Raw genomic sequence first — 10000 nt, 5'->3', positions numbered from 1 at the left:
CAATAGGCGTTAGAGGAGGAGATGATATATATATATATATATATATATATATATATATATATATATATATATATATATATATATATATATATATATATATATATATATATATATATATAATCAATATATATATATATCAATATGTATATATATATATATATATATATATATATATATATATATATATATATATGTATGTATATATAAATAAAAATTATAATCATGGTATGCAAATCCCTAAAAGGGAATTCAATGCCATAAAAGTAGTAATCTTAACCATTCACAAACTATTTACAAACTGGAAAATTCTATAATACTTTATATATGGCGTTCCAAAAGTAATGATTTTTTAAGATAAACATAAAGAAGACGATGGTATCCAAATTTTCTTTTTTTTTGTAAAAAGTACTTGTTGTGTTCGAAAAACTAAAGTGTAAACTTTTCCTAAGAAAGCGTTATCATTATTATTATTATTATTATTATTATTATTATTATTATTATTAATTGCTAAGCTACAACCCTAGTTTGAAAAGCAGGATGCTATTAACCCAGGGGCTCCAACAATGAAAATAACCTTGTGAGGAAAGGAAACAAAGAAAAAAATTATTTTAAGAACACTAACTTTAAAATAAATATCTACTATGTAAGCTATAAAAACTTTGACAAAACAAGAGGGAGTGATATAAGATAGAATAGTGTGCCTGAGTGTACCCTCAAGCAAGAGAACTCTAATCCGAGATAGTGGCAGACCATGGTACAGAGGCTATGTCTCTGCCCAAGACTAGAGAACAATGGTTTGATTTTGGAGTGTCTGTCTCCTAGAGGAGCTGCTTACGTGGATCAATTGACAAGATTTCATTTTGCCAAAATTACATTATATGGACATTTAAGAAAATATTGTTACGTAAAAAAGACATAAATGAATAGAAAGTCGACTTTTGCTATGCTAAATTTTAACTACAATTTTTAAAATTTAATATATACCAAGGAATCTACTTTCACGTCACGACAGATCTATTTTAACGGTCTTACTGGGCTTACGATATCTTATATATATTTATTTATTTATTACTTTTCATAGAGCTTATTTATTTCCTTATTTACTCTCCTCACTGGGCTATTTTTCTCTGTTGGAGCCCATGGGTTTATAGCATCATACTTTTCCAACAACGGTTGTAGCCTAGCTAATAATAATAATAATAATAATAATAATAATAATAATAATAATAATAATAATAATAATAATAATAATAATAATAATAATGGCTCCAATTCACGCTATAAAACAATAACTTTTCATAATACTAAAGCTTAGCTACAATCATAAAAATATATATTATACAATTCCCTTTTTACATCGTCTTCAAATAATATAAAGTTTCAATTCATAATATAAAATATCAACATCACATAATGGTAAATCTTAACAACAATTATGAAAATATATAATATACAGTTCTCTTGTAACATCGTCTTCAAATAATAAAAAGTTACATTTCACTATATAGAAAAATTAACTTTTCATTTTAAAAATCTTAACAATTAGGAAAACATATAATATACAATTCCCTTTTAATATCCATCAAATCTCATCTTGAAAGAGCCATGAACCAGAACTCTCAAAACCTGTCTTGCTCACGTTTGAGAAACGTTAACCAACAGCAAATCTACCTTACATAATCTCCTTACGCTCATAGACTTCCCCGTAAAAAAACCCAGCCTTCGTAGTATTCCATAGCGGGAGTCATGTGAGATTCTAGCGCGTATATAAGAGGCAGGGACCTGTGCTCAAAAGCCAGATCACTAGCAACCAGCAAGACTACAAGACACTCGACACCTGTTGCGATCTGTTCAGTTCACCAAGATGAAGTTGGTAAGAAGGAATGAGTTAATTTCTTGAAAGTTAATTCAATTTCTTTAATAGTCTTAGAAAGTTTATGTTGGTTTTTGTATTGTGTTCAAGAACATATTTAATAGTTGTCTCATTTAGGTGTAATCTTAGAAGGTAGCTAAATGGAGGGTATTTATTTTGATATTTTGAAATTGAAAAAAAAAAATACTGTTTCTTTAATTGTGATGTTTTCATAGCACACACTCAGACACACAAACACACACACACACACACACACATATATATATATATATATATATATATATATATATATATATATATATATATATATATATATATATATATGTGTGTGTGTGTGTGTGTGTGTTTAGAACTGCCAAAGTAAAAAAAACTATAGTGAAAATTAAAATATAAGAGTGAATCCAGACTAGTTTCGTCTTACATTTTTAAGAGGACTTGAAGATATAAATCAAATATAATCAAAACTAACTCTTATATTTTAATCTACTTTGTGGTCCTTTCGAATATGCATACACACATACACTTATATATATATATATATATATATATATATATATATATATATATATATATGTGTGTGTGTGTGTGTGTGTATGGTTGTGGTATCATATTGTTGCAGCTAAAGGCTCACGCTAGCTGGTTGAGACCACACACGTAAGCATACAGTACGTACACATACTCAACTATATGTATATATGCATATATATACATATATACATACAAACATACACAGATATATATATATATATATATATATATATATATATATATATATATATATATATATATATATATATATATACATATATATATATATATATACATACTATATATATATATATATATATCTATAATATATATACCCATTAATATTAATATAGTATAATTAACGAATCTCCTTCTACGTCGCAGGTTTCAACACTACTGTGCTTAATGCTGGCACTGGCATCTCTTATGGGGTCAGGCGAGGCCCTGCCCAACCCATATGCCCTAGCTGACCCTGATCCGGCTGCCAGCCCTGACCCATTCTTCTTCAAGAGGAGATACCATCGTCCTTATTACTATCATCGCCCCTACTACCACCATCATCACTACCATTATGGTTGAAGCTTATCAAGATCGGATGAAAGTCCTTTTTTTAATATAGGTTTAACAGAGTAATTTGAATTTCGTAATTCAAAACCATGTTTTTTATTCAAAATATATCATCTACATAACAACGACTGATTGGCTTTATACGGACAATATTTGATGTATTCTCTATCATAATGTCAAAATACAATAAAAATTGGCTGATATCTACTGTGTTTTTATTACTTTGTATGATTTTTAATCGTACAGTATACTTGGGATCCTGTGCTGTTAACTAAATTGAAATAGTGTCAGTGAAAAATAAAATGTCCATGATTATTTTTCTCCCGTTTTGAGAGAGAGAGAGAGAGAGAGAGAGAGAGAGAGAGAGAGAGAGAGAGAGAGAGAGAGAGAGAGAGAGAGTATTACATATTTTCCTCAGGACCAAACACTTCTCAGGCATATGAGAGACTTGGGTGTTCATAATTGAAACAGATTGCCATGGTTCAAGTATTTTTTTTCGTCCAAGGAATTGCAGTATGGAGGTATTGCTCAAGGTACCAGCCATCAGTTGAGATACTACCGCTAGAGAGTTATTGGATCCTTTTACCGACCAGAAAGGGCTCTTTTTGCTCCTTTCTTAGTTACGGCTCATTTTACCTTTGCCTACACATACACCGAATAGTCTGGCCTATTCTTTACACATTTTTCTCTCTCCTTATAAATCTGACGACACTAAGCTAACCAAACATTTAGTTACTCATGGGGTTAACTACTGCACTGTAATTGTCCAGTGGCCACTTTGCTGTTGGTAAGGGTAGAAGAGACCCTTTAGCTATGGTAAGCAGCTCTTCTAGGAGAAGGACACCTCAAAATCAAACCATTGTTCTCTAGTCTTGGGTAGTGCCATAGCCTCTGTAACATGGTCTTGCACTGTCTTGAGTTTGAGTTCTCTTGCATGAAGTTACACACAGGCACACTATTCTATCTTTTTTCTCTTTTTCTTGTTATTTGGAACGTTTTATCCTCTTGTTATTTTCGAGTTTTTATAGTTTATTTAATTATGGAAGATTTATTTTAGCTATATTATTGTCCTTGAACTTCTCTTGTAGCTTTTCCTTATTTCCCTTTCCTCACAGGGCTATTTTCCTTATTGGAGCCCTTGTGCTTTTAGCATTCTGGTTTTCTAACTAGGGTTGTAGCTTAGGTAGTAGTAGTAATAATAATAATAATAATAATAATAATAATAATAATAATAATAATAATAATAATAATAATAATAATGTGTCAGAGTAACATGAATGACATAAAACAGACAATAAAAGGTAACGGGGAAGAATAGGACAAAGAATAGGAAACTGGACTAGAATCACAGAAATTGCAGAAAAAGCAGAAGGAAATGAAAAGTAGTCCAGAAAAAAAAATCCTTGAGAAATTTAATTAAACATCGTTTATCCAGACTCAATATAGAAGATTATAAAAGAAAAAGAAGTAAACAAGAATAGATGGAAGGGAAAAATATAAAAAAGGCAGAATTAACAAAATAATGGGTAAAAATAGATATTAAAGAGTAATAAGTGCTATACATAATCTATATAAAAATACATTGAAATAAAACTGAGTAACTGAGTGTGAAACTCTTTAAGAAGTATAAGGAAAGACAAAAATAGAGAAAATTCACAAAACTAGGTAGAATTGCGGGCGATATCCAATACCGTATCCTGTGGCTGAAGAGTCCTTGGCTTTATCTGTCTCTGCACACATTCCAGAGTCATCAATTACCAATTGCACAGACGGAGTTTTGCTCGACGTATTCAACGTTTATTTTAGGTTATTCAGTGGGTTGATTAGTTAGTGTCACTATTCGACAGATTTCATAGTGGAAGATTTCGTCAAGTTCGTTCGTTCATATCTTTACGTACTTTTAGAGTATCCAACAGATGGCTCTGTCATCTGCTTCCTGAAGATTTACATCAGAACACGCAGGTTCCAGTAGTCTGGGGGATTCATCACGAAGTTGAGGTGTTTACGGGGCCCTTGATGTTTTCTCGATCGCAGATCAACTTCATTGTGTGGACTCGATTGTTATTCGTGGGATAATGGTAAGTGTTCATATGTTTTTATAGTTGTCCACTTTTTTGCGGCCTGATGTTTCTCATAGGATAGTGGACAACGCAGAGCATGTCAAAAGTGGTTATAGTTCAGGCTACTTTATTTAATTTTATTATGTTTATTTACTTTATTTTTTTTTCTATGCTCTAACGAAGTCGTGGCGTCGTTAGCTCAGTTTACCGTTTTACTGTTTGTCACATCATGACGTCTTCTGGTCTCTGGTTTTGATCGGATTGGTTCATTCTCTAAAACTTGGTGGATGTTTAGTGGTGTGTAGCAGGTTCACTTGGTGTGGTCTTTTTTTTTTTTTTTTTTTTTTTTATTACTAGTTTGCTGATATTAAAATACTCTTGTATTACCCGGTTAATGTTTTAAAAAGTGTCTGTGGTTAGTTAGTCAGACTTCGGATAAAAATTAAAGCTGGTAAAGTCTACTTTCGGTAATTTAATCACTTTTTAACAAATGGTGTATGAAGAAAATTGTTTAACCTTTCAATCTAAATTTTGAATTATCCTTTGATATGATTCGTTTTGTTTGAACTTTATATGGGTCGTTACTTATTTTTTTGCGTTCTGTAGTTGGTAATAAATATCGAATTAATCGGCTTGAGATGTTTTCGAAATTTAAGGTGGCGCTAGACATTTTGATACTTGTTTTTTTTTTTTTTTTTTACGTAATACTTTTCTTTGGCACTTCATGGCTAGGTTTCGCTAACTGCCTAGATTTTAATCTATTCAATCTAAGGTGTTTGGCTTGGAAGAGAAAGGGAGCTTGAATATTGTTTAATTTGATATTCTGTATTCTAAAACTGTAAAACTTGGTATTCGGTTTTTTATTTTTTTCATAAATTACGCTTATTAGATAGTGTTGATTATAATTTTGGATGAATGGAATGAAAATGTAAGATATAATTAGGTTGACTAAATCTGTCTTGCTACAATTAGGTTTTCTTTGATACAAGATTTTAATATAGTATTAGAATTCCCTAGTCTAAGGTGTTAGACATAAATTTAGATTTTTAATAAGATACGTACTGACACTATGGATCAGTTTTCTAAAAATTTCAATTAAAAAGGGTTGAATAGCAGACAAGCTCATTTAAAAATTAAAAATCTTACTAGAATTGAAATATTAAAACTAGAAATATTTAAAGTTAAACGGGGTTGCATAGCAGGCAAGAGCATAGTTTTTATTTCTAATGGACTTTTGTTTTAAACTTTGGAAATTTAGTTTCAAAATTGTTGAATTGCATGGGAAGCCAGGTTTTAAAAAAAATTCAAAATTTATCTGTTTAAACGGTTTAGATAAAGTTAGGAAATTAGATATTTTTATGAATGGATGTTAAAGCCTCAGTAGTAGTTTGCATGAAGCGTATGGAGGTTTGCATGACATAAGTGAAATTTTAAATTTTATTAAATTGTCATTTTATTAAGTCCACCTTTGCCGGGGTGGCTGTTGCCATGAAGGCAAAGGTGGACTTAGGGTTTGTCCATGGTAGACATTAAAGTCTACCATGGACATCCCGAAATTGTTTTACTAATATTTATTCCTTAGAGTTTAAGGTTAAATTATAGAACAGTGCAAAAATTTTCTAGAAAAAGACTTATTTTTTACATATACAGTACTTGTGGTGTTTTGAACTTTGAATTCTGATGGCTGGCGAATATCTATAAATTTTCATTTGTTGGGTCAACTTGGAAAGCTAATGCTTTTAGCCTATTTGTCTTTTGAAGTCTGAAACTCTTCAGATAAGATAGTGTAACATTCTAAATTTATATAAAATTTCACTTTTTAAGGTTTTTAAGCCAATCTTCAAAAATAAGACCAAAGAGTATAAAGGAAATCCTTTATTAAAATCTAACTTTGTTTTACCTAGTATGAGACTCAAAATAGTATATAAGCAAAGGTCTAATCAATAAAGACTTATGTCTTAACTAATTTTGCACTGTTCTATAATGAAACCGCTTTAAACATTATAATTATAAAATGTTTTAGTTATCTCTGTAATCACTGATATGGTATTAATTTAGTTTCTGATGATATTTAAGATCAGGACGTTTTTGCAAAACCCTCTTATAAATTTAAACCATATTTTCTGTTCTTCTGGTTCCCCATATATTTTATAGCCAAAAAAATAAGGGTATAATTACTGGGACTTGATTAATGGGGTATAAACGCCCAGATTTGGCGATAGTTGTCAAAAGGGTTATCATAACATTCTAGTTTTATTTTCGCTAGTTTTAATTTGGGCAGCAATTGGGTGCTTTACCTGCTTTCCAAATTTCCTTAATTTTTTTTTCCAATGGGGAATACTGTGTTCAGACACGCCTAGTTAGTTTTTTTTTTTTTTTTTTTTTTCCCTAGCACACTGGAGTATACTTTAATCTGTCAGTATCCACCTGGAGAATTTAAACCGGTAAACTATGCACTTGTTGAAAGAAATCGGTTTAATACTGTCATACAGTTTAATTGATCCGCTTTAAACATTATAATTATAAAATGTTTTAGTTATCTCTGTAATCACTGATATGGTATTAATTTAGTTTCTGATGATATTTAAGATCAGGACGTTTTTGCAAAACCCTCTTATAAATTTAAACCATATTTTCTGTTCTTCTGGTTCCCCATATATTTTATAGCCAAAAAAATAAGGGTATAATTACTGGGACTTGATTAATGGGGTATAAACGCCCAGATTTGGCGATAGTTGTCAAAAGGGTTATCATAACATTCTAGTTTTATTTTCGCTAGTTTTAATTTGGGCAGCAATTGGGTGCTTTACCTGCTTTCCAAATTTCCTTAATTTTTTTTTCCAATGGGGAATACTGTGTTCAGACACGCCTAGTTAGTTTTTTTTTTTTTTTTTTTTTTTCCCTAGCACACTGGAGTATACTTTAATCTGTCAGTATCCACCTGGAGAATTTAAACCGGTAAACTATGCACTTGTTGAAAGAAATCGGTTTAATACTGTCATACAGTTTAATTGATCCTTGTGAACCGAACTACTTTAATTTTATGGTTATTTTAATTTTAAAATATGCGCCCTTGTTATTTATATTCTTACTGATATTGCCATTTTACTTTGGGGGTTGGAATTTTGGGTCAATTTATATCTTACCCGTTAAAAATATCTACAGATAAGATTGGTAACCACGAAAGGTAAAATAGTACTACGGTATGGGTGTCAACGGTAGTTATAATCATGGCTAAAGTATTTTGGGTAAGAAACTATTTAACTTAATTGATGCTTCAGCTCGTGTATAGTTTAAAACATTGCATTAAATACTAAGCTTTTACCTCCATCTTCAAAGTTTATTTTCTAGCATTAGATAGTGGGCAAGACTTTACTTTTAGGTTAATTTCAAATTTTTTATAAATATGCAAGGCATTGAAGGTGAAACTTTAACAAAGTCAATGAGACTTATAAAGATTGGATTTCTGTACGTAGTCGCATTTACCTATAAGTTTATTTGCGGTGGAAGATAAGTTTCGCAAGTATTTTAACCTAAATCTTTTTAAAACAGGCTGAATGTTAAAACTGCAATGATACAAAGTTATCGGGTTTGGTCTGTAATTCAGCAGCGCAGGGGTTGAAGGCTGTTTGCTGGGACAATCTGGTGGCTTTGTTTTTGGAATTGTAAGCTGCAGCGGCGTACCTGGTGAAAGGAAGCCGTAATCTGGCAGAGATGGCATGCTCTTCTAGCTATCTCCACCTGACACGCACACGTTGACTGGAGCATTGAGGAGAGGGACCATTGTCATAGTAAACGATAGTTTGGATGGACAACACCAAATGCAGCAGTTTCTATTCCACTGCAGGACAAAGGCATAAACTCGTGTTCTGGGTTTGGCCAGTAGTCATCACCTTCTAGACAGTGCTGATTGGTGGGTCTTGGTTTACTGCAAACCAGCATAGTTTGGGTGTGCCTGACTAGTACAGCTTTACTGATCATGGCGATAATGGCGATTAAAGAATCCTTTCACCACGTTAAGGTATCCTCACTGAATGGAATATAGAGGTAGTAAATGCTTTGGTGGACTGATTTAGCAGCAGCAGCAGCAGCAGTCTGGGTGAAGTTTGACATTCAGCTTGATCAGATTTAATTGTTTTATGCAAATAAAATTTGAGTTTTATCCTCTTTATATAAATGAGTTTTGTTATTAAAGTTTGAAAACCTTGAATAAAAAGGGAAAGGGTAAAGATTTTATTGAATTACTTCAATCCCATAACTTAAGTGAGTTGAATGTAACAACCAAGGTTGAGTTTTTCCACTATATTAAGAGGAAGCTTGTCTGTACATATTACAGCCATAATCCTGTAACTCGAATGTTTAAAACATTTGAAACCATAAATTTTTTGTTTGGTACAATTATTGTGGGTACTATTACCGTTGCACAAAAACTTGTAACTTTAAAAATTTACTTTAAATGTTTGTTTTGCTTTCAAGGATTTTATGACTATAGGATATGACTGTATACCTAACATTACTTAAATAAGATATATGAAGTCCAAGTAAGATTTGTGGATCATTCCAAAACTGATTGTAATGTTAGCAAAAATGTGTGGTACGTATTTTAAGGTATTTATAGTGACTGAAAATGGTCATAAATTTATAGAAGCCAACTTGAAACACTAGAATTACTATAATTTTAAAAGTTACTCCAATTAAAGTTCTGTACAAAGACCTGCTGCCATTTATTGAAAGGGCTTTTGCTTAGATTTTGAAGAAAGATTTCGGTCAGCATAGTGTAGGATTCAAGAGATATACGATTGAAAATTTGTAAGATAATAAAGATTTAAACTTGTCTACTGCCGGTATTTAATCTTTTTAGGGTCCAGTATAGATGCTCATGGAAAAATAAAATATATAAGATGTTCAGAGCTAAGGGAAAATAGTAAATGGCCTTTTTTCCATATCATAGCTTAAGAGAAGCTAGCTATGC

At 31.3% G+C, this 10000-nt stretch overlaps 1 long non-coding RNA gene across 1 annotated transcript; it reads left to right on the top strand.

The window, feature by feature from the left end:
- Positions 1–4748: 4748 nt before the first annotated feature.
- Positions 4749–9259, top strand: LOC137624240 (uncharacterized). The gene is made up of 2 exons (XR_011040699.1): positions 4749–5046; positions 8636–9259. It is a non-coding gene; the product is annotated as an uncharacterized lncRNA (long non-coding RNA).
- The last annotated feature ends 741 nt before the right edge of the window (positions 9260–10000 follow it).

The sequence above is a fragment of the Palaemon carinicauda genome, chromosome 31 (genome assembly GCF_036898095.1).
Source record: "Palaemon carinicauda isolate YSFRI2023 chromosome 31, ASM3689809v2, whole genome shotgun sequence".
In the NCBI taxonomy this organism is placed as follows: Eukaryota; Metazoa; Arthropoda; class Malacostraca; order Decapoda; family Palaemonidae; genus Palaemon; species Palaemon carinicauda.
The sequence above is the reverse complement of the archived record's forward strand: the minus strand, read 5'-3'. Positions and strand labels throughout refer to the sequence as shown.